At 46.1% G+C, this 27,485-nt stretch overlaps 1 protein-coding gene across 1 annotated transcript in view; it reads left to right on the top strand.

Annotated features, from left to right (window-relative positions):
- Chn2 (chimerin 2) overlaps nt 1–27,485 on the top strand; it is a 260,580-nt gene that overhangs the window by 53,350 nt on the left and 179,745 nt on the right. The window lies entirely within an intron of this gene.

Raw genomic sequence — 27,485 nt, 5'->3', positions numbered from 1 at the left:
AAAGGCAGTGTTTTACTTTGTCTTTATGGTTTTGAGTACCCAGAGCCTAGAACACTCATAGACGGCCCACCAAAGTTAGGATTTTATCACACACAAAAATGGTGGGAGATGGAGAGGAAACGATTTCATTTCTGTACTCTTCTAGAAGCTCAAGGGATTGTTTTGAACTGATTTTTTATTGTTGATGTCTGTTGACATATATTCGTTTACATGGCACTGGGTTCAGAAGGACATTTGCATCCAAATCTATAGTATGTTGAGCATCTTACCTCAAGCCCTTCTACCGATGGCCATGCATTGGTCCCTTCTATTTCTTGTACAGGTTTCCTTTCTCACCACACACACACACACACACACACACACACACACACACACACAATTTCTTGTACCTGTATAAAATCTAGGATCCACAAATGAGAGAAAATATATGCTGTTTATTTGGAGATTGACATAACCTGTTTGATATGCTCATATCCAGTTGCACCTACTTTCCTGCCCTTGTCAGAGCTGCCGTCCCCTTTATTCCTTCAGCCCACTGTCTATTCAGTAGCGTCAGGCTACTCTGACACGGGTGACTTCTTGGTGACTATTGAGAGCTGACCACTTGAGCTCCAGGGTTGGAGAACTTGAGCTCTCCAAGGTCCCAGTCCCAAGGTCTATGAGAAAGAAGATTCTGGAATCCCTTCAGGTCTCCGGAGAGGGCTCTCCAGTAGCCACAGAGCCCCCAATAGGAGGGGATTTCAGTTTCCAAGGCCTTTGCCACTAGAAAAACAAAAATGAGTCAGAAAGCATGCTACTTTCTTGAAGTCTAACCCAACCTCACAAGCATGGGTCTTCCTTGTGCACCCAGGAGAAAACATGGCTTTCCTTCAGAGCCTTTGCCAATAAGGACAGGAGCTGTCAGCTGATCCTGCCATCAAACGCCTCCCTTGCTTTCCCAGGGTGCTCGGCTGAAACTGGGACCTCCGAGCTTTGTTTACTTTGTGCTCATCTTCTCTGACTTGGCTACCACGAGTAACCTTATCGAAGACAAGTGCCAGAAGCCACTAAAAGTAGTCCATCCCATACCTACTTCCCTTTGGCTTGGTCACACATTGGTGTGATGTGGTAATCACCACGTTGCAGCTTCTTGTGTGTTCTCTAGTGTGGCACCTGTAGGGCGAAGCTACAGAAGAGTTCAGGTCCAGTCCAGTGGTCTGCACTTGTTTGTATTTTGGAGGCAACCATTCTGCCCTCTGTACCTCGCACATCTGTCCTAACTGTTCTCTACCTTCTCCATCACTTCATTACTTGCTTTTCTCTTTTTCCATGGACTTATACCAGGAGAGTAGCAATAAACTTTAGGACCTGGACAACTCTGAATCCAACCAGGACATCTTATATGTATGTGCGTTTGTACACATACACACCCACACACACACACACACAGAGAGAGAGAGAGAGAGAGAGAGAGAGAGAGAGAGAGAGAGAGAGAGAGAGAGGCACAGAGTCAAGCCTATGTCCTTTCCCTTGTGTTCTTGTTACCTGCCTTATGGTGTCCTGGTCCCTTATTTCTATCCCTCAACTCTTCTGTACACTTAAAAACTCAAATGTGTTTGCAACTCTTCTACCATCTCTCTCTCCTCTTCATTCACGGATGGTGGCTCTACTGTGTAGGATGACTGACTGTACAATTGATTGTCCATAGTGCGTCTCTTGGCAATGAAGGAAATGCTAAGGTGACAGGAAAAACGATGACTGCCTGGGCAAGCCATGGAGTATGTACACACTTGTAGCTAAGTCCTGAAGAGCAGGCCTTGTCCCACGGAGTTTAAGGGTTCCTACCACTGGGCTACATGCATTTTTTTAAGCTCTGTGTTCAAGAATTAACACAGGATTTTGCTCCAACTTGCTCATTCTTCTTGGCATGAGTCCCTGCCTGGGAACCTAGCAGCCTTTCTTGCTTACCTAGTTGTTTGGCTTCCCCTCAGGGCCTGGTTAAAGCCTGTTTCTTTCATAAAATCTTCTAAGTCAGTTTCATCACCCTAGATTTGTATAGTTGTTTCAAAAGTACCCACTTGCTTTTTTTATGACTAATTTGACACAAATGGTAAATGAGGTGTTTTTAATAGTCGTGAGAACAGTCACACATTACCTTGAACAAAGCTTCCAGAATGGAATCCAGAAATCTATCTTACTGAGGAGCGTGAGGCCGTACACAATCACTGAAAAGGGTAACTTGAATTTATGTAGCAGAGCGCAAAAACAGTATCACTTCAGTCTTTCCGTCCACATTCAGGAGAAAAAATATATTAGGAGGGTATTTCTGAAGCAGTACTGTCATTTCAAAAGATTGGGGACAACAGGCCTCCAGCTCTGGGGAATTCATTGGATGGACAGACTCTGACATAGCACAATGGAGTCCTATGCAGCTATTTAAAAAAATCCATGTATAAATAGGAAATATATAGGACAGAGAGAAAGCAGAAGGTCAGGACCATGGTGTTGTGTGTTACACTGTGTAAAAAAGGCTACCAAAGACGGGTGTTCGTCACGTGTTTCCTGCATATTCCTACAAAAACACCCAAAGGCAGACAAAGCATATGCATGGGTGCCTGACACCTCTGCACCATTTTCAGAAGGAAACACTGTTGGCTGGCAGGTGGAACTTCCAAGGCTGGGGGTAGTGTTCCGTGCCTTTCTTCACAGAGCTTCGGAAGAGAGGGCAGGAGGACCAAACGCTCCAGGTCTTTTTTAACGACACAGCCAGTTCCAGGCTAGCTGGGATTCCTGAGACTGTCTTTAAAAAAAAAAGGAAAAAAAAAAAGAGGCAAAACTTCTTCTTCCTATATGTATTAGTTGGGGTTCTATAGAGAATAAGAGGTGTGTGTGTGTGTGTGTGTGTGTGTGTGTGTGTGTGTGTGTGTGTGTGTATTATATATAACAATATGTACATGATAAAGGGGACTTTACAGAATATGGTCCATGTTGTCCAACCATGGCTGTCTACCAATGGAAGGTCTAAGAATCCAGGAGTTGTTCTGTCCATGAGGCTGAGTTGTCTGTCCTGGAATCCTGAAGACATAGGCTCCAATGACAGTGTAGGAATAGACTTGCTAGTGAGAGAGCAAACAGGTAAAGAGAGCAAGTTTCTGTCTTCCGTGTCTTTTATCCAGGCTACCTCTGAGTATAGCCCAGGTTAAAGGTGGACCTGCCTGCCTCAGAAGATGCAGGTTAAAAGTGGGTCTTCCAAGTTCAAATAATTTAATTAAGAAAAACAATCTCTCACAGGGATACCCAGATGCTTGGATTTTAATTAATTCCAGATGTAGTCACCTTAACAACCAAGAACAGCCACCACATGTCCATCCCTTGTCAACTTCAGGCACAATCATATCTCCTGTTTTACTTAATTTCCAAGGAAAAACAATAACTAGGTCATAATTATGTCTAACATGATATATAAATATCCCTTATACAACTGCAAATACATTATACATTTTAGAGTACATGGCTCTGTCTCTTGTGGGACATTCCTTTAGTTTCTCAAACTTAAATATGATAACCACGTATACACACACATTCTTGACAAAATCTAACAGAAGTACTCCTTTGCTTATAATAATGGAGTGTAGCTGGTCACCTGGCTTCAGCTGGTATTGGGAACTACCTCCCTTTACTACCCATTCTGCATTTTCTTCAGCCTCAGCATGCATTCAGCAGGTCTTAGCTCTTTTCCTGGAGGAGTGACCCATACCTTCCTTCCTGCTGGGTCTGTGCCCTTTGTTATCCTGCCTGAGTTAGACTGCTATAGTTTCCCAGTGACTTTAATCACAGGACATGGTAGCACTGAGAGATGCCCTAAAGGAGCTCCTGCACTCCAGGCATAATCCTTCTTACCTCCATTGTGGAGAAGCAGTCAGTTTCCTTTGGTATCTGGATCAATCACCCCTCCTAACACTGTTAGTGCTTTCTTAGCCTGTTGGCTTAAGGGCATCAGAAGCTCAAAGAGGCCAGGGGAAAGGCAGAGATTCCACTTCAATGGAATGTTTGTTGTGGCTCCTGGCAGGAGCACCTTCTCCTCTGGAACCAAAACTTCTAGGCCAGGAGAACTTAGGGTCTTAGGAACAAGAAGCAAGACTTTTCCTAGTGTTTTCTAGGGGTGTTAATGAGTGGAACTATTTCCTCTTCTACCCCTTGATTCCTAGACCTGTGGGTCCTGGCTACAGGAGAAAATGTATCATTATATATTAGATATTAATTTAAAGCATATACTGCCTTCTAGAGAGCCATGAATTCTGAAGACTTACACACAGCATGGCGACTCTACTTAATGATCCTGTGTCGTGCACTTGGGATTTGGGGACAGTAGATCTAAGTGGCCTCACTACCTGCCCCTATGCAAATGGTAACTGGTGATGGGTGTGACAGTATTATCTACTGGGCAGTCACTTCACAGTGTATGTGTGATTCAGGTCACTATGCTGTGCACCTGGAAGGCACGCACACATTTTAAATTGTAAATTCCATCTCAGGAAAGCTGGGTGAAAAACAGACACGACTGAAATATAGGTGGAAACTAACGAAAAATGACTATTTGCAGGAGGCAGGAATAGAAAGAAGACTCTTCTACGTATGTTCTATTTCTGTTTAGTTTTGGACGTGAGTCACACAAATGTATTGTCTATGGGAAAAATGAAATACGTATAGTTGAGAAGTGTAGAGCATGCTCTCATCTGTGGAATAGAATGTGGTGTGTTCGGCTTTGTGTTCCCTCCTTGAAAGTGTTTTCACAGTTTGTAGACCCGAGTTCCTGCATGCAGAAGGACATCAGAGAGCTGTGCTCTGGGATGGTCTTTGGATCAGTGAGGGAAAGGAGGTTGGATCTGGGGGCAACAGCCTGGAGAGTGGGGACCTGGAGTGAGTGGAGGAAGCATCAGTTCCCCACCTTGCAACCATGGATGCCACTCTGCCAAGTAGCACTCCTTTCTGGGGCTGGTACCAGAGGAAGCTAGCTTCCTGGCTTGGGCTTCCTCCAACTGCCTTGCAAATCTAAGAGTTTGGCATTTGATTTTCAAGTTACTTTCCAGTCTGTTTATTCTGGGTATCATTTTTGCTTTCCTTGGTCACTATATGGTGGTTTCTCCTAACTGAACAGTGGCTCTCAACCTTCCTTATGCTGCGACCCTTTAATACAAGTTACTTATGTAGTGGTGAACCCCCAACCATACAGTTATTTTCGTAACTACTTCATAACTGTAATTTTGCTTCTGCTATGAATTGTAATGTGAACCTCTGTCTTTTTCTGAAGGCCTTAGACAACCCCTGTGAAAGGTGAAAGGGTCTTTTGACCTGTGAAGGGGTCATGACCCACAGGTTGAGTTAATCATAGAACAAAAGATCCTTTGTTCACCCTGTTACATTGTTTCACTCTGACAAATATAATTTATAGTCAATGTTATCTACAAATAGTCTCCACTTAAAACACTACTTTGCAATTGAGTTCTACTCTCCTCCTAACACACCTTGACTTCTTGTTTTTATTGGTTTTCTTTGTCAAGCACCCACCCCCACCCCACCCCCAATGGCCTATGGGTTGAGGGTGTGGCATTACCATCGTCGTGGATTAATCCACTGATTAGATCATGCAGAATGAGCCACTATGACTTAGCCTTCTAATTAGAGGGAGATTATTGGTAGTGTCTAATTGAAGGGCCGGTCTTGTCCTAGCTCCTCCTCCTCCTCTACTTTCTCCTGTGTTCTCTCTCTGTCTCTCTCTGTCTCTGTCTCTGTCTCTGTCTCTCTCTGTCTCTGTCTCTCTCTCTCTCTCTCTCTCTCTCTCTTTCTCTCTCTGTGTGTGTCTCTGTTTCTCTGTGTGTGTCTGTGTCTCTCTCTGTTCCTCTGTGTGGGTCTGTGTCTCTCTCTGTTCCTGTGTGTGTGTCTGTGTCTCTCTCTCTGTTTCTCTGTGTGTCTGTGTCTATCTGTCTCTCTGTGTATGTGTCTGTCTGTCTCTCTGTGTGTCTGTCTCTGTCTCTCTCTGTGTGTGTGTGTCTATCTGTGTCTCTGTTTCTCTCTGTGTCTCTCTGTTTCTCTGTGTGTGTCTGTCTGTCTGTCTGTCTCTGTCGTGTCTGTCTGTCTGTGTGTCTCTGTCTCTCTCTCTGTCTCCCCCACCCCTCTCTCCTGTGTACCCCCTCCCTCTCTTCCTCTTGATTGGCCTAAGGTGAAGCAGCTCAGCTCTGTTCTGTCCTCCCAACCCTGACACTTCTGCCTTACCACAGTCCCACAACAACAGGGGCCAAGCAAACATGAACTTCTTTAGTCATGGTCCAAATCAATCTTTCTTCCTTTAATCCTGTATCTCAAATCTTTGCCATGACGACCTCACAGAATCATTCGGTCCAGGTGGTATTCTGTAGATGTCGAGGACTCCCTGCCTTAACCCTCACAGCCATCCTTTTGTCAATCACAGTGGGAATCCTTCATCCAGAGCTTTCCAGAACTCTGCATCCTGCTGGCTGACTCATTACATTCCCTTTGATTTGTATGCTGCCTTCAGTCTTTTACAGGATGGGGAGGAAAACTGAGGCTAAAGACTGTGGGAGGTGCTAAATGACTGACAGGCTTAGGATTCCGCATTGGCAGGGTCTCTGTTTCTCATTGGAAGATGTTTTGATTTTTCACTTTCTCTTCTGGAAAGTCATGATTTCCTCGCATTCAGGCTCTGCTTCTTACAAACATCCTGTTTACCACCTGGAGCTCAGTCTCCTGAGAAGGGGCAGCCTCGTTCTTCCAGTTCATACACTGTGTGCCTGTGCAACATTGTTTCGTTTTGAAACACCAATTCCTCAGCACCCGGGACTTACTCTTGGCTTTGCATCCCGGTGAAGTCTTTTGTCTTGAGCAGAAATACAGTTCACTTACTTACCTTTGAGCCACAGAAATGTTTAGCAGGAAACATGGTTACAGTTGGCCCAAATAAACGGCACCTTTGGCTATACACACGGGTCAACTCGTGGAAGACCTTTCTAGGGGAAACTGATTTGCAGGTTTTCATGATTCATCAGGACGTCGCCCTCCCTCCCGGAAGTGCTTGTTAGGAATCACATGCACCTCCTTTTGAGATGAGATCCTGTGAGAGTGGAATGAAGGGCGTGATGGTGACTGACGTGGTGCAGTTTATGAATACATTTCTATGGGAAATCAAATAACACTGGCCAGGTTAGTGTTCTCAGTGCACAGTGTGGCCTGGACAGCATCATATGCAAGCTCCACAGTGCTTACCTTGGCTAGAATGTAAAGATGCTATGCTCCAGAGCCTATCAGTGTGCTCTACTGGTGGCCGTGGGCTAGGACGGTAGTTGTAACATATGCCAGGAGCCTAAGAAAGTTGTTCATAAAGTATGGTATGACAGGGGCAATACTGTGAAACATGCCATCTTATAGGACAGTGATTGCAATTGTGGATCCTTCCTTTTAGGCCTAAAAGGTTCCTGCTTAAAGTTTTTATCGCATTGAGAAAACGATACTTGCTTTGCTTTTAGTAATAATCTCCAGTTAAAACACTACTTTACAATTGTATTCTGCTCCCTTTCTAGCATGCCTTGACCATTGCTGGCTATTACGGTTTTCCATGTGAAGTATCCCCCTAAATGCTCATGTGTTAAAAGTGTTGCAGGGAGGCCACCAGAGATAACCACTCAGACACACTTCATGCCAATTGAAAGTCTTTATTGCAGCTGGCTGAGGCTACATTCAGCTATTCTGGACCCAAGTGTAGTCCCAAGCATTTAAAGCAAGAGACTTTTAAAGGTAAAAAAAATCACATCCTGGTAATCTCACTTTGTACGTAGTCGGGGGAGGTTTTGTGCAAGAAAGCAGCTTAACAGAAGCTAAGTTAGCTGGACTGTAAGAATAATCTCTCATGCACTGTGAAGACACGTCACCTGTCAATAAAAAGCTGATTGGCCATGAGCTGAGGCGGGATTAGAAGGTGGGACATCCACAAGAGAGACTGGAATTCTAGGAGAATCAGACACAGGATGAGATTCTCCCTGAAATCTGAAGAAGTGACATGAAACTGAGGAGAGGTCACCAACCATCTGTCGAAACTTCGAATAGATGAGATGGTTCTGTTACAAGCCAGTGGGACTGAGCCAAAGCTTTTGGCCTAGGAGATAGTAATTCAGTCATAGTAATTCAGCCTGGGAGTTATTTTGTGAACTTGAGTGCAGGTGGAAAGGCATGTGTTTTCACTGGGACATCTTGACCTCAGTTTCCTTGGGTAGTTTGCCACAGAATTCTCCACCAAGGAGATCGGAGTCTATTTCAACCTGAGGTAGCTTCGGCGGGAATATAAGAGGGAAAAGCCTCTGCACGGTCTCGCCCTGACGCAAAGGCGAGACTCCCAGCTGGTGGCTCCAGTCACTGAGAAGACTTTATCTGCCCCACTTTTAGAGAATCAGATGTAAGCCCTGCTGCCCTCAGGGTACTGACCGACCAGCAGAGAATGGCCGCTATTGCTATAAACAAATTGCAAATTCAATACGTGAAATGAAACAACTTTTGGGGGGTTCTTGCTTTGTATCAGCAAAAATTCAAAGAGAGCGGGGGAGACAGGTCTGTTTTGCCTGTGATGTCCACGTCTTAGCTGGAATCATCTGGTAATGTCTACACACAGATATTGGCTTCCTCATAGAATGGTGGCCTTACATAGTCTTCTCCCGGGAGGAGCATAGTATTTACATTATAGAAGAACGTTGAGAATCGGAAATATTATCGTGGTCACTTTTAGAAAATGTAATCGCCCCCCAAGAACTTTAGCAGGCCCCCATGTCATGAAAAAAAAGACAGAAAATCAGAAAAGGAAAATGGCCACAGTGTAAGTGCTCCAAAGCCAAGCAATGCTATTGGTGGGTCTGCTAAGAAATCATGAGCAAGGGGAGAGGTCAAGAGGTCATTTAAAAGAGAGCGGGATGATGGGAGGTCGAAGTAGAACCAGGTACTTGGTGTGTGGTTAGGGAGAGATGGCGCTCTGTTTACAAGTCTGGAAGTCAGTGAAGACTTTGTAACTTGAGCAAAAGGAAACAAAAATCCAGGGAACAGAACAAAATTGACATGAGCAAGAGGGGAGAGTGAGACCCAGGCCTGGGTCATATCCATCCTCAATATCAAGGCCTAGACCCACCACTCAGTGCACAGCCTCTCACCCACCATGCTCCTGCATCTTCTCTTGTCCTTGTCTCTGTGTGTTCTGTACCCAGTAAATGAAGGTGGGCTTCTGGGAGGCCCGAGGCCATATGAAGTGATTTGTGTTTCTGGTTCTGTGCGGATTGACAAGGATGTCTGGGAGGCTTCATTATAGTCTCGGGGGTCACTGAATTAAGGAAAGGTCATCATCTCCTGCCCTCTCTATAGCACTCCACAGTTCCAAGCTGTGTTTATGCCTTCACACTCACTGAATACACATGAAGACCTTCAGGAAGTCTAAGAAATACCAATGCCCCGGGACTGGCCCCAGGCCAACAGCCTCCAGCCCTGACTATAGTGTCTAATACCTACCTCATTTGTTAAAAGTTTTGTAAGTTATGAGAACAAAAACCCAGGGCTAAGGATCTGTCATCTTTTATACTAGTCTGATAATATTCTCGGGTGAAAAGAATTTGGAATTAGTAATATGTGGAATATTTTATATGCCAAGCACATAGGGTCTTTTTAAAAGTACATTTCAAAGAATGCATTAAGTCTGCTCTATGCTAATCATTATATAACCGATATGTGGCTCATACTTCAAACTACTGTCTGGATTACAACTATTCAGTGGACTAGAATCAGTTATACTACCTTAGAGAGAGTTAAGTGTTATCAGAATTTGCTTGACAATTTATATATTTATTTACAGTTTCTGTTTATAGCCATGTTCTTACTGTCTTTGCTGTCTCAAGGCCCTATAAGATATGACTCGACTTTCTTCATCAAGTAACTATGCTGTCAGTGCAGGAGACAAGCACTGTTTATGTAAGTCAGTGGAGATAACCGGTCACGAGACTGTTTTCTTTATGCCGACGTCATTCTCCTCAGAGCCCCTTTCTTCTTTACCTAGCTGTTTCTTCTACTTTATTTCTGCAGGGAAACTTCCCTACTCAAAAAGACACTGGGTTTTAGTTTTGCAGTGTAAAAATGACAGTGGAGATGTGTGGTGGGGGGGGGTGGCAGGTGGCGATGGTGGCACACTAATGCAACCCTGCTTCATGTCACTGAACCGTAAACTGAAGATTGGCCAAGACAATAACATATATGTTAGATGTATTTTACCATAATTTAAAACTACTAATAAAAGTTAAAAATAAAAGTATAATTATTTAAAGCTGCAAAAACAGCTAAATTTGGTGCCAGTGACATGGCTTAGTAAGGTGCTTGCTGCCAAGTCTGATGACCGGAGTTCAGTCTCCAGGACCCACATGGCAGAGGAGAGAACCAACTCCTGAAGACTGTCCTCTAACCTCCACATGTACACCGTGGCATGTGTGACCCCCAAATACATGCAAACATATACATACATATGCATTCATACACATGCACAGTTTAAAGCAATTGTATTTAAAAGTAGTAAGAGTCAATAACTGGCCTTCCAAAAGAGACTTGTTATTTCTCAGGAAAGCAATCTACTTGCTGGAGCATTATACCAGAACTAGTCACATGTGTCAGACTGCAGTCAAGTTAGGAGGATCAGAAGTTGCTGGTGTGGAGACTTTGGACAAAGTGAGCCCAAGTCAGTGATGACAATGCATTTGGAGTCAGGGGAATATGTCAGGAGCACATGGCAGACTGCCTTCCCCCCCTGGTCCTTATTACTTCAGCTGCACGGTTCATGCCACGGCTCCAATTCCCTTCTCCGAAAGCACTCTTCAAGCGTCCACGTTGCCTCCCGACTATGCACGGTCTCTTGATGCTCTCCCTAAGTCTCTGGTTGTTCATATGATTTTGGACTTGCTGCCCTATAAGAGTGCCAGAGGTTTACTTGCTGTCCTAGATCTGAACTGGCCAGTGTCATGGAAAATGTTGGTGTTTTGCTCACTTCTGTGCTCACATCTTCCTTAAGAGCCTCTAGCAGTAAGGGCAAGGCCTCCCTGGAGCCAGCCAGTGAACAAAGGAAGGGAGCTTTGAAAACTGCTTAGCAGGCATGAATGGCAAAAGAGAATCCTCCAGCAAAGGCATGGGATCTCAGTAGGAATCCCAGAGAGGCTAGGAATCAGATACTAAGTAGCAAAGAATAGAGAAGACTTTTTGCTTTGGCAGAAGAGAATACAAAAAAACAAATAGGCTTAGTTTCAGTCTGCTCAGGAAGACCGTCTTAAATGACAAAAAGTAACGACTTACTCCTGAGGATCCATCTCAAGAAGACCCAATTAGAATCTTCATGCTGCATGACGTATTGTCCAAATGACTGTCAAAATGTGTGTCCTATAAAGAGTACAGTAGCTATACACTGAGTGGCTTCACTAGAATTTCCCCGAGACACTGCTGGGCCTTACAAAGCGTTCACTAGATGTCTTGGTCCAGAGAGGGGAAGAATCACTATTTTCTTCCTTTATAACTTCTGCTCCCTTCATTTTATTACTCCATCCCCACTCCACAGCGGGTCTGAAGGATGTGTATCCATTAGCTGCTATTCATTAGAAGGCGTTCCCACCTTCCAGCAGGAACAAGGCAAGTGATAAACCACAGACCAACCACACGGCTTATCTATCACAACAGAACAAGATTTTTTGAGATTACATTGTCTGGGAAAGCTCAAGCTCTTTTCTCTTGCTGACTCTCATTTCAATGGGCAGAAGATGGTGTGGACGCAATTGATGGGATCTAGCATTTATTGACCATTGTATGCCAAATGCTGAATATCAATGGTGACTTTTCTAATGCTTGGGAACCCCCTTACCATGGCAGACATTACCCCATTTTATGCATGAGGGAATGGAACCTTACAAGAGCTTATCTAGGTTATCTAGGTAGGGGAGTAAGTTCATCTTGTGTTTCAAGACCACTGTCCTTTAAAGGAAGGCCCAGTGGGGGTCAGATCTTATCTTTCCTCTTGATACTTTCTTTCCTTGCTTCAGCCCTCTGTTTCAGGGTCACTCCAGACCTCCCTCTTTCTTTACCATCAATGAAGTGCCTGATGACTTCCTAATGTCTTCCAATTAGACATGTCATTGGGCACACCGCCCTAAATCTATCAACCAAATAGTAACCAAGACTATCTCTGTTTAGCTTCTGAGATAGAGCTCGTTATAATGTCTCTATATAACTATAAACAGATTGCCCTGTAGCTCCCTAGGACCCCCTCCCACCCAGCAACTTCTGCAGTTGGTTGCCATGAGCAAATAAATGTCCCAATAGTTTAGCAAAGGACACAAAGAGACAATGATGTTCCCGTGGGGGCAGAAGATGTGCGTCTTGAGAGGCATGGGGCAGAGGAGGCTTGTACGTCCCCTGCTGTCATACGCTGGGCCGTCGGGGTGTCTCTGTCCTGAGACTCTGGCTGTTTGTGGTAAGTAGATGAGTAGTTTGAGCAGAATCAAGGACATTCTTTATGCCTCAGAGTATTCCATAGTGCTGGACGAGAACAGGCTCCATGCCTGTGCCAGGCTCACCGGAGCCATGTTTTGGCTGGTACCTGATTTGGATGACTCTGCATAAAACAGGACATCCAAATTCACTTTTTGCTGATAACGGTAATCAGATTTTGTAGTCCCCACTTAGATTCCCCCCACCATGGGGAAAAATACTTTTTCTACAAAAGAAGGTTATTTTGCATTGAGTTCTTACCTTCCCTGTATCCATTGCACGTTTTCTATGCGTGTTACATAAATCCATTTGAACGTCCTTATTTTCTTTGCCTAGATCATACTCTCACACAAGGATTTTAAGTAATGGAGGGAGAAAATAGATCGTTGATAGGATATTTGCCATTTTCAGGTTTTTCTTTAACACTTATGCTCCCATGTCTTTGTGCTTGAGAGATAATATTGTCTAATATTAATAGAAGCTATTAATAGAGGTGAGAATGCAGAGATGCTTCTGAACCGAGTCCTGGGAAGGCTTTTCCAGATGTGGAGTGCCACAGGCAGTGGATCTGCCTTGGATAGTGGACAGCTGACAGCCTGTAATCTTCACTGCTAAACGGGGGCTTGGGCCACAGAAGGCGACAACAGCTGGACTTTTGGGAGCCAAGTCCTTGCACATGGCACATAGTTCCTTACAGCTATTGGCAGGGCCTCAGCCCCTGAAGCAGCACACACTGCTATAGGACAGGAGGAGAGCCTGGATTGGTACCTGCGCTCTCCAGGAAACACCATGATGCTCTCGGATGTGGACCACAGCTGTTAGTTGGGGATGCACTTCTTATTCCGTCCTTTAAATAATTCTATTCTTCAATTCTTTCAAAGACCAGTTCCTAAGATGAGGCAGGAATATGCATATAGAAGGACCAAGCATGTCAACTGTCCTTCCCAGGGACTGAGACTGACACATTCTGGCTGAGTTCCGTTTCCTCCCTGATGGCCATTAGCCCCATGCCGGTCCATCTTACGAGCTTCCTCATCTCCCTCCTCCTTTCATAGATGGGGTAGTACCACCGTTCTCACCTACACCATAGGCTTCTCCTGAGAATCAGAGAAATCATTCTAAGTACTTTGTCCCCTGTAAGACCAACTTAAGTAGAAGACAGGGAGGGGATCAAGAAAAAGTCCTTGTGGTCCATGGCTTCTACTTCTCTTCCTATTCTGAACCATGCGTGGTTCCTGATAACACAATTGGCTGCTGTTGGCTGAATTCGTGTCCTGAGCCAGATGGAGCTGATTGTGTTTCTGCAAATAATCTGCAAGAGCGCCGTGCTGGCTGGGCTGTGCGACCGCGGCTTCCGTTCACGTAGGTAGAGATCAGACTCTGAAGCTAGTGTACCCTTCCAGAAAGATCCACGCGCTTTCCCACAAACTGCCTCCTGAAGGAAGGGGCACGCCCTGGAGTGACGCACACCTGCCGCTGCTGAGTTGATTGAGGAAGGGATCTGAATGAGACAAGACCAGAACAGAGCTGTCGGGCAGAGGCAGCAGGATTGTGGCTGCAAGAAAAGTTATCAGTTGTACCCAACAGAAATGATTTGCGATATGCACGCGTATATAATAAACCTCATCTAATATTTTAAATGCAGAGAACCCTTAAAAGCGCCCAACTAATTAGTTAATGGGATTTTTGAGTTCCCGGTGCATATATTTGGAACTAATGATCTTGACAGTCTGTGTAAAAGTTAGGTGAAGCATAAAATGAGAGAATTGCCAGGATTTCAAAACTTTGTCTAACAGAACAGAAATGGTCTCCCTTGAGGTGGTGACGGCGGAGGCTGGAGGCATGGACCGTGGAGCTGTGGGTGTGTAGAATGCCTTCAGGAGATGCTCCCCACGCAGCTTCCCAGCTCGCCTTCTTCCCTGTCTCTGTGTCCAGCGTATCTTCATCCTGGTTATAGGGATGTCCGCCTGACTCCCACAGCAAGTAGACAGGTTGCAGACACTGTCAGCATCTAGCAGCACCCTCGGCCCTGGTTTTGGGAAACAATCAGCTGGTGGCTCCCTGAGTTCTCAGGGCAGCTTTTTAACTCAGAGCCCTGTGGAGGCTCTAAAGACAAGGAGGCACGCTGCCATTCAGAAATCCCAGAGCCTTTCCATCTCTCCGAAGCTCTGGGGTTGGGGATGTCTTTGCCATCATCTCCTATGGGCCTCTGTGGGCGAACCCTGCCTGGGAACACACACATAGCCAGGTGGATGTGGGGCTTCTCCGTCTGGCAGGGAAGCGGGCTCTTTCTCTAAGGCCACCGTTAAATCGGAGGTTAAGCGATCACGTTCGTAAAGAAGGAACAGAGTGATGGCTTTTATAGAGTCGATCCTTCCATCTCAGAGGTCACGCATTAGGCAGGATTCCGTTTCTCTGCTTCCTTCAGTTCATTTTCCTCTGTCACCTTCTTCTCGTTGCCTCCAACAAAGTAGCAAAGCAGGGAGAGAAGTTAAAGCTGAAGTCTGCGTCTTGCTGCTGAGGGCTTCCTGGAGGGTAGGGAGGCGCCATTCCACATGCCTTCACATTTCTCCGGGCAGCCTTTCCCACAGACGTCTAGAAGGTGCTTCATGCAGGTGCTTGGGTGCAGGTAGCTATTTCACTGTGGGACCAGGGACAGATAGGCGTGGAGAGTCTAGCTTTGTTTTGCTACAAGTGGTGCTGAAATCCCATAGAACCTGGGGCTTTGCTCTTGCTCCGTGTCAAGTGTGGTATTTTTCACACACAGAAGGGGACACTTAATCTGTAACCTGACATCCACTGAGTGATGGTCTGGCAGCTCAAGTCCTGCTTCAGTGATTTCCATGGGGCTCTTCAGTCTCAGGAGCCCAGGCCTACGACTGCCTCCAACTCCCTGGTCCTCCTCCTTCTGGTTATCAACTCACAGAAGCCTTCGTTTGATTGATGGGCCAGCTGGGCTACTCATATGCATCTGGATGGTGGGTGATTGACAGCTGAGGGGCTGAGGAATGGCATCTTCTGCCTTGCCAGGAAAAATAAACAACTGTGACCCTCCAAGATCAAAGTAGCCAGCAGAATAAAGACAATTCAATAAGAGGGATCTGTGGCAAAGTTGGCCATCAGGCTGTAGAGAGGAGACCCTGCACCCAGCCTAAGGCAGTGGGGACCCAGGAGCAGATGGATATCACTCTGTGGGTGGCTAGAGAAGGAAGGATGTTTCTTGTTGGTGACAGGAAAAATCCCAGATTCTTCCAGGTCAGTATTTACTACACTGTAGGGGCTCTGGTCCTCTTCACTCTTTTAACAACAATTATAGGTCATATTGTTTAACACTTAACGTATTAGAACTCCAACCTGAGACGTATGAACAAACTAATGGTTCACTTTTAAACAAATGGTGACTATTCGTTAACATGAATTACTTTTATTATAAAAATATACTATAAAATCATAAATGAAAGATGTCCAGTTTTATTTCCCTTTGAGTCTCCCTGGAGTCTGCTTCAGTGGGAGATAGTTGGATCTCATGTCTGCATCTGTATCTAATGTGCTGCCAAACTCCACGCTGTCTGCCTGCAGAGAGGGAAGGAGAATGAGCAAGTCAAACAGTGTTCCAGTATTAGGAAAATGTAGTCGTGATTTCTCACACCTCCTGTGATGACTGCAGGGAGTCCCAGTTCCCCAGGCTATGCTGAGAATCACTTCCCTTCCCAGGGTGGCACCTCCTCCCCTCCACCTCGTCGCCTGTCTCTGGTTGTAACATGTGGCCCTCTTAAAAACGATGACATTTCTGCACTAGCCAAAAGTGGGTATGGTGAGCTGAGCACAGAATGTTACGGCTCTTGGCATTTGCATAGTGTGGCTGACTTCCCAATACACCCCAGACACTGTGTAGAAAGTAGATGTCAAAAGCCCTGTTGGGCAGTTGGGCTAAGCCCTTGTGCATGGACCAGAAAACAAGATAATCCGGGCTGTGAGACAGTCTCCTTTCCACAATTTCAACATGAGACCTCAACACGTAAGCGATCCATTTAGCCAAGACAGCACATGCATTTTCCCCTTCCCAATTACATGGTGCTTTATAATAGAGAAATGGCTGCTGCAAGCTCTCTGTGGGTTCTCTGCTTGTGGGGCTCAAGAGCAGCGGAGGCGTGGGCTATCTGGCCAACCAGCACAGCTCTTCACCAGCTCAGCTGCTGGTTTCCGGTGCGGAACCACCTCAGTGCACTGGGACCCCTCCCCCAAGCCCCTCACTGACCAAGACAGTGGCTGAGCTGAGACAGCATGGCCATGAATGGAGAGCAAATGGACTCTGCTTGGCATCTGGCTTTGCCTACTAGAGAGAAAGACAGCGGGTACAGCCAGTCAGTCTGCGGCTAATAGGCAGATCAAAGAAAAGTGGTTCGCAAAGCAAAATGCAGAACAAACCATGTTTGGGTGTTCTAGTGCAGGAACATGGCTTTTAATGTGGCTCAGAAGAAACTCAGCTTCATTGTCTGTCCCTTTGGAAAATGACACGCATGGTAGCTCTGTCCCCTCCAGAATTGGAACAGGCAGGGAATGATGACTCTGGGTTCATTTCTAGCCGTGGAATTTTACAGAGGGCAGAGTGGGACGATTAGCAACGTGGAGTAGTGAGGCAGTGGGGGAAGGGGCATAAAGCCACCATGTGCCAGCAGGCAGATCCCAGGATGTATGGTCACATCTTGGAGATGTGCACCTTTGGATGGACTGCACCTTTGGGTGCAAGTGAAAAGAACAATTTAGTGCTATGTCTGTAACAGCTCATGACTGACTGTGTTGGGTTAGAAGTGGGGGTAGTATTTTTATTTTCCTTTATTTGTTGTTGGGTTTTGGTGACGGGATCTGGCTTCCGACTCATCTTTCAGACTCAGCATCCCAAGTATTTGGGATTACAAATATGGGCCACCATGCTTGGCTTGATTTGAAAAACCAATGAAAATATATAAAGTAAAACAGAACAGCCTCACATCCACAGAGAAGTCAAGAAGTTCTAAGTAATAGTGTATCTTGACCGGCACTGAACTGTCTAATTGGTTGAGTCTACTGTCTCCCTTCCCAACATAGCCTTCTGAAGGAGGCTATGCTTGTCATACTTGGTTTGCACAGCAGGAGTGCGGCTATCGCTCAGCATCAGGTGGCTCATGACCACCACAGGCAGTACTGACCCTGTCCGTCATCATTGTGGTAACTCTGCCAGCAGTGTGCAGAGAGGGCTGAAGGGGGCGCATTGCTTTGACTGCAGATGACAGAATCAGAAGTTTTTCTTTGTAGACAAGCAAAAGATACAATGTCTTATCATCAGGATTTGGGGAGACTAAGTGGCTGCCGCTTTGATGAATAAAGCCATTACCATTGATCTGAAAAAAATTATTCAGCCAAGAATAGATGCTCACAGTAGGGAGATAAAGGATAAGCCTTTCGGAGTTTCTTCTGGCACCTCTGAAAAGGACATAATAGGAGGGGACAGATATCCAGAGTTGCTGAAGGGTATAGAAAATAGATACATAGGAAGTAATTCGTGAGGAGAGACGTCAGGTGGACTAGAACCTTCTCAAGTTCACTAGAGATGCGCTTGCTGGGTGTGGAGGGTAGGTTCTCTGTCAGCATCCAAGAGCAGGTAATGAGCAGATGGGTTAGCTCTTTCTGAGGGGCTGAACTTCTCAGTATAGGAACACAAAGTGGGAAACGATGGGAAGTGTAGTGAGCCCTGAGTTCAAATCTCAGTTTTGCTGCTTACAAAGCATGGTGACCTGGGATGGCTCCCATGAAGGGGGTCAAACTGTTTTGAGAAGGATTGGAAGGATTAGGAGATGTGGCCTTGTTGGAGGCAGTATGTAGCTAGGGGGTGGGCTTTGGGGTTTCAAAGGCTCACAAGCTCACAGCCATTGGCTCTCTTACCTCAGCCTACTGCCTGCAGATCAAGATGTGAAACTCAGCTGCTGCTCTAGCCCCATGCCTATCTAGATGTGATGATCATGGACTAACCCTACAAAACTGTAAAAACCCCAATTAAATACTTTCTTTTAGAAGAGTTGCCTTGTTCATGGTGTCTCTTCACAGCAGTGGAACAGTAACCAAGACACATGGCATGCAGTTGTGCTAGTGTCCCAACCTCCAAGTTGTCACTGGATGGTGGTAAGATTAGATAAGAAATGGCATGTAAATTGTCATCCCATCTCTGTAAGCCTCCAATGAATGCAAGCCATTGTAGTCATCATGCTAACTAGAGTTGCAATGGTGGCATAGTTGTCACCACTGTGTGAATGCTATTCCCATTGTGTCTTGGCCTTTTAGCTATTTCTGATCACTATGATGATAGCTGTGAGGTGGCAGTGGAGTTGGTATGGTGTCAACTTTCCTTCCATACACGTAGGGTGGCATTGACTAGGCTTCTCAGCTTGAGCCTTCTAGAATAAGCCTGACATCTTTGTGTACTCGAGTGCCCAGCTGTGTGCAGAGCCACGCTTGTAGCTCAGCGGAAGAAGGTTGGGGACTTTTTCATTTCCTGGTCCCTTGGGTCCCTAGACCCTTCCAGACCTCCAGACCGCATAAGAACTGTACCCATTTTTCTAAGCGTCCTCTCATCTCTTCACTAGACAGAAAAGGTTACCGAGTAAGACCTGGCTAGGCCTGTGGCTATATGAGGCAGGGACTGTCCTCCCCACCCAGTTGAGCGCTGAGGAGGAGCCCCATGGATTTTGCAGCACAGTCTTCACTGGTTAATTGACTGATGCTGCTGTTGCCAAAGCATCTCTGAGCATTGAGTGGTTTTCCCATGGGAGATGCCAGGCAGGAGGACCACGTGCCCATCCTTGTGTTGCAAGAGTACACACAGCCTGATGTCAGATTCACAGTGGCACAGAGGAAGAGCCAGAGGAGCAAGAAGTCGAAGTCTGTAGGACAAGATCAGCTGCTGCCAGATGTGCCCATGTGCCTCAGGGTATGACCAAAAGCAACAAGATTCAGTGCATGGTGCACATGCGTCCCATGAGTACTCACCAGACACTTCCAGAATTGCCAGCAGAATCTAAGCTAGGGTCCAAATTCAAGAATGCTAGCCCATGCCTGGAGAAGTAGGCAGGACTCAGCCATGAGTGTTGCTCAAACTCGCTTGAACCAGGAGCCTTTCAACCCAGGTTGACTGTTTAGACGACCATACTTCCCAGAACTTTGCCAGCAGCCTATGGAAGGGATGCTCAGCCCCCTACACCAGTCTCTGGTCAGATGGCTCATGTGGAGTCTTTGGGAATTTTTCCTATGCCCCTGGGCAGCCCTTCCCCCACCTCCTCCATCCTGATTCTCCTATTAGATTTTAAGGGTTGTTGTGCTGGGATTATTTAGATTGTCACTCACTCACCATAGATCTTGACCTCTAATTTTCTTAACAACCCTAGGGGGTGGATGCTTTTATTCCCATTTGCAGGCTGAGAAACTGAGACAGAGCAGGCTTACATTGATTACTGGCATGTAGCTAGTGTAGCAGAATGGGATTGTTGGCCCGGCAAGCCTTTTCCCGAAGCTGGCACCGCACTGTGCTGTCTGAGTCATGGTCAGTGGAAAGGGAAACTTAGGGGTGACTTGTTCAGCAGTTCTGAGTTACAGCATCGAGCTGGAGCAGGGATTGGTACCCTGGGCTGCACACTGAAATCTCCTGTCCTAGGCAGCTTTACTAGAGTCAGGGTCCTGCCATGGCACCTGCTTGTCATTGGTCTGAAGTGCAGCCTGGGCATTTGCAAAGGCAGGGTTGGCCAAGTCCCATGTAAAAGACAGATAACACAAATAATACAGGAGGAAAGAAACTCAGATGAAAGGACTCAGCTCTGCCTTGGTAGAGAAAAGGCTGGTTGTGTTCCAGCGAAACTTTTATAAAACAACGTGTCTAGCAAACCTTGATCTGAGCCAGAGTTTGAAGGACAGGTAAAATCAGATGCCATTTGGTGTTTGGACCCCATCATCAATCGATGAGAACCTACCTTGCTGAAATCTGATGTCTCTGATGTGCTAGGGGAACTCTGGGTACTGCAAGCCCATGTCCCCCTGCTGCTGCAAGGTTGGCCAGTCCCTATGGTTAAGCTTCTAGGATGGCATTTTCTTATTTTTCTTTTTCCTGGTTGAGAACCATGGCTCCCTGCTGGGTTAGAAATCCTGCCTGAGCTGCCACCTGGTTGGCAGGTGTCCTTTCTGTCCTGCCAGCACCATAATGAGTTAACACTGCCCCTCACCCAGCCTTGGCTGCCAGCCAAGTCCTCTGTAATTAGAAGGATTAGCTGGACCACAAGGCTGCCACCTGTTTGATAAGGAGGACTGACGGCCCCTTCAGGAGCAATCTCCCCCCTCCCTTTCCCACCCCCTTCCCCCCTCCCCCTCCCCCTCCCCCTCCCCTCAGTTCAGGCTGGCCTTCCTGCCTGGACCTTTCTGGAGTCAGTCTCCCTGGGAGGCCCTGCCCTGCTCAAGGCTGCTCCCTTGTTTTTTCAGCTGAACTTCCCTGCTTGCCCCAGGCTTGGATCTTGAGCGATAACAACAGTTTCACCCAGGGGATTCCGCATATCCATTTTCTTCTGTGGAATATTAATGCAGTGCTTCTGAAACTGTAGGTTGTAATTATTTACAAAGTCAAAGGGACACCCAGAAATTAACCATGCTGACTATCTCACGGTGACTGAAATTAGGCTTCAGCCCCCTAAAATATAGAAAGTAAAACATTTTCTGTAATTATCTTCTCTTATATGTCAGCTTTCTTTCATGGTGGGACATAGGGACATCACAAAAAAAAAAAAAATTACCACGGCGAAAGAAATCTAGGACTATGGGTGGCACTTAGGGTGGCCGTCCCCATGCATGACACCATCCTTTTTTTAAAGATACACTTCATTTTTTAATGACTTTAACTTTATTTTATGTGCATTGGTGTTTTGCCTGCATTGCATGTCTGGGTGAAGGTGTCAGGTCCTCTGGAACTAGAGTTACAGACAGCTACGAGCTGCCATGTGGGTGCTGGGAATTGAACCTGGTCTCTGTATGAGCAGTCACTGTAACCACTGAGCCATCTTGCCAGCCCTGCATGGCAGTCTTGGTGGGTTATTCTTGAGATATTGGAATGAATGGGGTCAACAAATGTTTGCTGAGACTCTCATTTGCTTTGCGCGTCCGTGCTGCAGGCTCAGTTCTGATTCACCGGAGAGGGACAATGTACAGACAAACATCTACAAAATGGAGCCAGCAATGCTGGATCAGAGGCAGGGATGGACTGAGGTTTCAGGGAGACTTCCTAGAGCAAGACAGGTGAACCTGATTGACTGGTGCTCCCAGCCTGAATATAGGGGGAAAGGTTCGGAAGGAACAGCCGGCAGGAATGTGTGGCTTCAGTGTAGAGGGGTGGAGTCTAGAGAGACACTGTGCAAGCTGCAGGACCGTGTGGTGTTCCCTTGTTTCTGAGCGGCCGAGAGCTGTGAGGAGGGGGTGAGGGGGTGGCTCCTGAGGAGGAAAGGAAGGCACGCTCCTCTGTGCAGCTGGAAGGTGATCTGTTGGCAGTGGGGGTCTCTGAATTGGGCTGTAGTAGTGGAGGAGGCAAGGAGAGCTCCTTACTGGGAGTGTGATTCATAAGGAGGCCCCATCTAAGGAAGCAGAAGCTAGGGTGGAGGGAAAGGGGGTGTATGATTATACCCAGGAGAAGACAGAATTTGTGGAGTGAGGAAGGTAAGGAGGAGTTTTTTAGGATTAACAACACACAGGATGGTTAGTGGGGAAATACATTGCCTTTTCGGAGTAGCTGAGTTTAGGAGTCTGAGGGCTGTGCAGATGGAGTTAAGCTTTAGGCTGAGGGTAGCATGGAGCAGGACACCGGGAGAGCTGGCCGGAGATAAAGGGACGTGCAGGGGGACAGTTCAGTTATGGAAGAGAATGGGTTACACGGAGGAATGGGGGTGGGGATGGGCCGTTGTGCTTCAGAACTCAGAGCATCCTAGGGAGCTGGGTGGTAGGAAGGCCCAGGACTCTGTCAGCCTCCTCCATAAACACTGCAGAGGTGGCAGATGCTGACAAGGCAGTGGCATGACACAGCAGGTCAGGATGGGAATGGTGACCTCACTAGCAGCGAAGATCTAATTGATAATGCGGGCCGGCCTAGTTGTCTGCACAAGCAGTCGGTCTCCCTGGACTTGGTGTGCATGTGCCTGCTTTGAAAACTCTTTCTCCCTGGACTTTAGAATCAGTTTCAGAAACAAAAGCTTAGTAAATGGACCCACAGCATCTCTGTTGTTGTTGTTGTTGTTATTATTATTATTGTTATTATTATTATTATTATTATTATTATTATTATTATTACCAACAGCCTGCTACAGAGACCCCTCAAGTCAATTCAGAAAATGTCCACTACTATAAGCAGGGGGAAGTACTGAAATGCATGGCATTTTGAAACACTGTGAAGGTCTGCCACTGTGTTGGCCAATTTCATTGACGTTGGCAAGCCGGAATTGGTTTGCTTTTGCTTCTGCTGGCTGGCCATCCATTCTATTCCACATCTGAACCCTGCAACCCGGGGGTGAATCACTTTGCAGGATAGAAGGAGCCTTATAAACCGTGTTTAATAACAGACCATTGTCAAATGAGTAATGTTTTGATTATTGTGTGGGGGGATTTCCCTGCAAAAGGGACGTTAGACTGTGTAGAAGAGTAAAATATTATTTTCTGATTCCTCTGCATGGTAAAGAATCTTTACCTTATGGGGGAAATAGGTCAAAATTTGACAATGTTAGGAATCTCAAACAGTCTCACACATGGCCTTAAGAAATATTTTTTGAGAACCCAGACACAGTGGGTTCTAATAGGAAAAAACCCACGTTGTGAGGATCAGGACTGGATGTCTGAGGGTTGAAGGAATGGTGTGGGCTCAGCTTGCTGATGGTGGCTAATACTGCCAACTCTCTCAGAGTAAAACAAACAAACAAATAAACAAATAAATTTGAGAATCCTAAGAGGAGCCACAGAGAAAGACAGGAAAATGACCCCACAGAGCAGGGAAGGATGACATGGGTGGCAGACCCCTGAAGTGGCAGAGGAGATTAAAACCAAGTGCGGAAGTGGCCACAGAGAGGACTGCTGGTCAGCAGAGAGGAAACAGAAGCCACCTCTCCCCAGAGGCCTCGCCCACTTTCCCTGCTCATATCTAAAACATGTTGGTCTGTAGATGAGCAAACACCATTGAATTCAACCATTTTTTTTTCTGATGCCATAAGTGCCTGATAACAGGGCCTGGCAGCCTACAAGGGCCTGCTACCATTGCAAGTGCTTTGTGAACAATCTCATATAAATCAATAGTAATCTGTCTTATTTAGTCAGGGTTTCTCTTCCTGCACAAGGCATCATGACCAAGAAGCAGGTTGGGGATGAAAGGGTTTATTCAGCTTACACTTCCACGGTGCTATTCATTGTCAGAGGAAGGCAGGACTGGAACTCACACAGGGCAGGAACTTGGAAGCAGGAGCTGATGCAGAGGCCATGGAGGGGTGCTCCTTACTGGCTTGCTTCCTCTGTCTTGTTCAGCTTGCTTTCTTTTAGAACCCAGGACCACCAGCCCAGGGATGGCACCACCCACAATAGGCTGGGCCCTTCCCCCTTGATCACTAATTGAGAAAATGCCTTACAGCTGGATCTCAAGGAGGCATTTCCTCAAGGGAGGCTCCTTTCTCCTTTCTCTGTGATAACTCCGGCTTGTGTCACGTTGACACACAAAACCAGCCAGTATACCACTCCTTGGGGAGTCATCATCTTTAGGTTACTGAGTTTCAGAATGGCTGGCCAAAGGCAAAAGCCTTGAGAGGAAAAGGGAGGTATAAGTGGAAATCTATGATACTCTTACTATTTCAGCCCCCTGTGTACATACCTTAGAGAATCCCCTCTCAGTGTGGAAATGACTGCAAGTCAGATTGGTATTCACTATCCTGGCTATGTTACATGTTACAGCGAAGAAGTTTTTTTCTTTAACAATTATAAGTATCCATTGACTTTCCAGTCAAAGGGAGACTGTCATGGTGGGAACTGACCAAAACAGGTGTGTCCTTAAAAGGGGGTGTAGGTCTCCCCTAAAACAGAAAGGTAATGTGGAATGTTTTTATGTTTCTCTTCTTTGGAACAACAACAACAACCACCATGTTTTGATCACCTGTGAGCGAGGGACATGTGTCAAGGACTTGAGAGTGGCCTTTTAGAGCTAAGAGCGGATCCTGGTTAATAGCTAGCAAGGAAATACGGACTTTGGTCATCAGGCCAAATGGTGGGAAATGAACTCTGCCAACAGCCAGCTGACCTTTGGAAAAGGCATCATTAGCTCCACCGAGAACCACAATGCAGTTACAGCTTGATTTCAGCCTCTGAGACCAGGGTAGGTACCCAGCTCAACTCTTGGTCAACAGACACTGGAAATGGAAAGCGAGTGCTGATTTAAGCCACCATATTTGCATTAATTTAGTATGTGGCAACAGGGAATGAATGTGCCCAGAGCAAAGCCCCCTGGGATTCTGGCTGCAAGATAGCCCACCTCACCCCAGAGGTCATCTCAACATCACTAAATCCTGGAACCTCAGAGTCAAATGGGGACCATCCAGTGGCTGCATGCAACCTTTCCTTTGTGGGAGAAGTTCTTTGTGGGGACAGATTGGGGACGCGCTCTACTTGCAGTCGGAAGCAGAGAGGTGCAAGTGGGTGAGTCCATCTCTCCCCCTCCTGGCCAGAGAGCACACACTATCTCCCCCTCACAACTGTTCTGTGGCATTTTCCCCAGGGTGAGCACCACGTGTGCTCTATGGTGTCCTCCTCCGAGTTGACCAACATTTATTCCCATTTTCTACCGGCAGCAACTCCTTGACCCTTCTCCTCAGGGTACCCCAGAGGAATACAACTTTCAGACTACTGATCGGACCCAACGCCTCTGGTCTCTGCTTGTCTCTCTACAGCATGCTGGGCCCTGTTTGAATAGCTTCCTGCATTCTTTTCTCCCATCCACAGGCCATTTCTCTAGATGTCCTTTCCTTTCATTAAAATCTGCTCACCTATAATGTCTGCTGTTGGACTAGGTTTAGCCCTAGGTGATTCATAGAACAAGCAGATAATTTCTCATGTCAATAAATATGGCCTCTTGTTCCACAGAGGCTATCTATCTTCCAAATTAAGTATCTCCAGGCCCTTACAGAACTTTCTAGTCCTTTTTCTCCTACCGTCCTTCAGTTTTCCTGTGTGTCTCTTAGAGCAAGGTCAGGAACTTAGGGTAAACCTCTGGTGTGGTCTGCTTCACATGAGGCACAAACCCAGAATGAGCCACTGTCTAAATATTGCATTCCATTAACGTTGCCTGACACCACAGTCATTTTTTTAGCAACCACAATGCAACTGCTGACTCACACCACTCTCAGAGGCAAGCAGAACTCCTTTCTCACCTATGTATCTCCACCATCATGTGCTCTGTGTGTGTTTTAACCTGAATGAAGGTTCAATACCCATCACTGTATGTCTCATCAGGGAGCAGGGTCCTACCGTGTATGAGATTGTTGATATCACCCAACAAGAGTGCTCTTCTTCCCAGCATCTCAGCTCTCCATTTTCTAAGTATGGTACAGCTAGCCTCATAGGACACAGTCACCTTTCGGTCTCATTGAGAAGACTTTGAGTTTGGACAGGGCGGAGGTCAGAGACCTCTTGCACTGTAATGATGACCAAGTGTCAGTGTTTGATCCTTTGGTTACATATCTTCTAGTGGAAGTAGAAAGATACCATCGAGCTGTCACAATCTATTTCCTGGTGTCCAGGTAAAGGTTGGTGAGTCTGGTTCTTGTCCTGACAGGAAGTACATTGGTTGCTTTATAAGCATATTGTAGTATGTTCCCCAGGAGGACACCCCAATATGCTTTATGGTTCCTCTCCTTAGGGAACCAATATGTGTTCCTATTTCTTTTTCTTTTTGACATTCAGACTCACTCCCACAGGAAAACATAGAGACTACGGAACCTAATAATGTATATTGATAAGAGTATTGTATATTGTAAGACTATTACATATTGAAAAGAATACAATATATTGATAAGAATGAGACACATAAAAGATAAGGAAGAGCTTGTTTTTATTCTAGAGGGAAGTTTGTTTTAGATGGCTCATGAGGTAGAGTCAGACGCTAGTATAACAATTAAGACAAGACCCAGGAGGGAGTACAGAGGTCCCAAAGATTAGATGTGCATATGTGGGGGGAGGGGAAGGGAGAGGGCGGAGATACAGGAGAAGTGTGACCCTCTGGCAGCATCCATGTGCTTGTTCTCTGTCTAGTCTTCTATCAGCAGGACCCATGATTAGCAGAGGGACCAAGAAGTAAAACCTCCTATGGAAAGTGGAAGAATCACCAGTGACCACTCCAACCTCTGTTCACAGGGGACCTAGAGCCAATAGAGTTCCCAATCCATTCCAAGGTAGAGATTCTGCGATTCCACAATGTATGGAGAGATAGCAGAGGATACAATAGTGTGCTTGAGGACAGCCCATGATAGAAGCTAAATCTAACTGTCCTGATTACTTCATTTTCTCATACCCCGCTCCTGATTCGTATTCAGTACATAGAAGTGAAAACCACCACTGGGCTTTTAGGACACTTATAATATTGCATTAGCTACTTCCCCATGGCTTTGATAAAACACAATGACCAAGGCAACTTACAGAAGAGAAAGTCCATTTCGGCTTTCAGTCCCAGTGTGGTAGAGTCCATAATGGATGAGACAGCAAGGCCGGAGGCTTAGCTGTAGAAGCAGGAAGCTGAGTGCCTACACCACAAACCACTCGTTGATATATGTCCTTCAGCAAGTCTGCACTTCCTAGACCTACACCCAAGCAATGCCACTAACCGGGGACTAAAGGTTCCAATGACCAGGATACGGGATACATTT

Source organism: Rattus rattus, chromosome 6 (genome assembly GCF_011064425.1).
Source record: "Rattus rattus isolate New Zealand chromosome 6, Rrattus_CSIRO_v1, whole genome shotgun sequence".
Lineage (NCBI taxonomy): Eukaryota > Metazoa > Chordata > Mammalia > Rodentia > Muridae > Rattus > Rattus rattus.
Note: the sequence above shows the minus strand (reverse complement) of the source record. Positions and strands in the feature narration are given on the sequence as shown.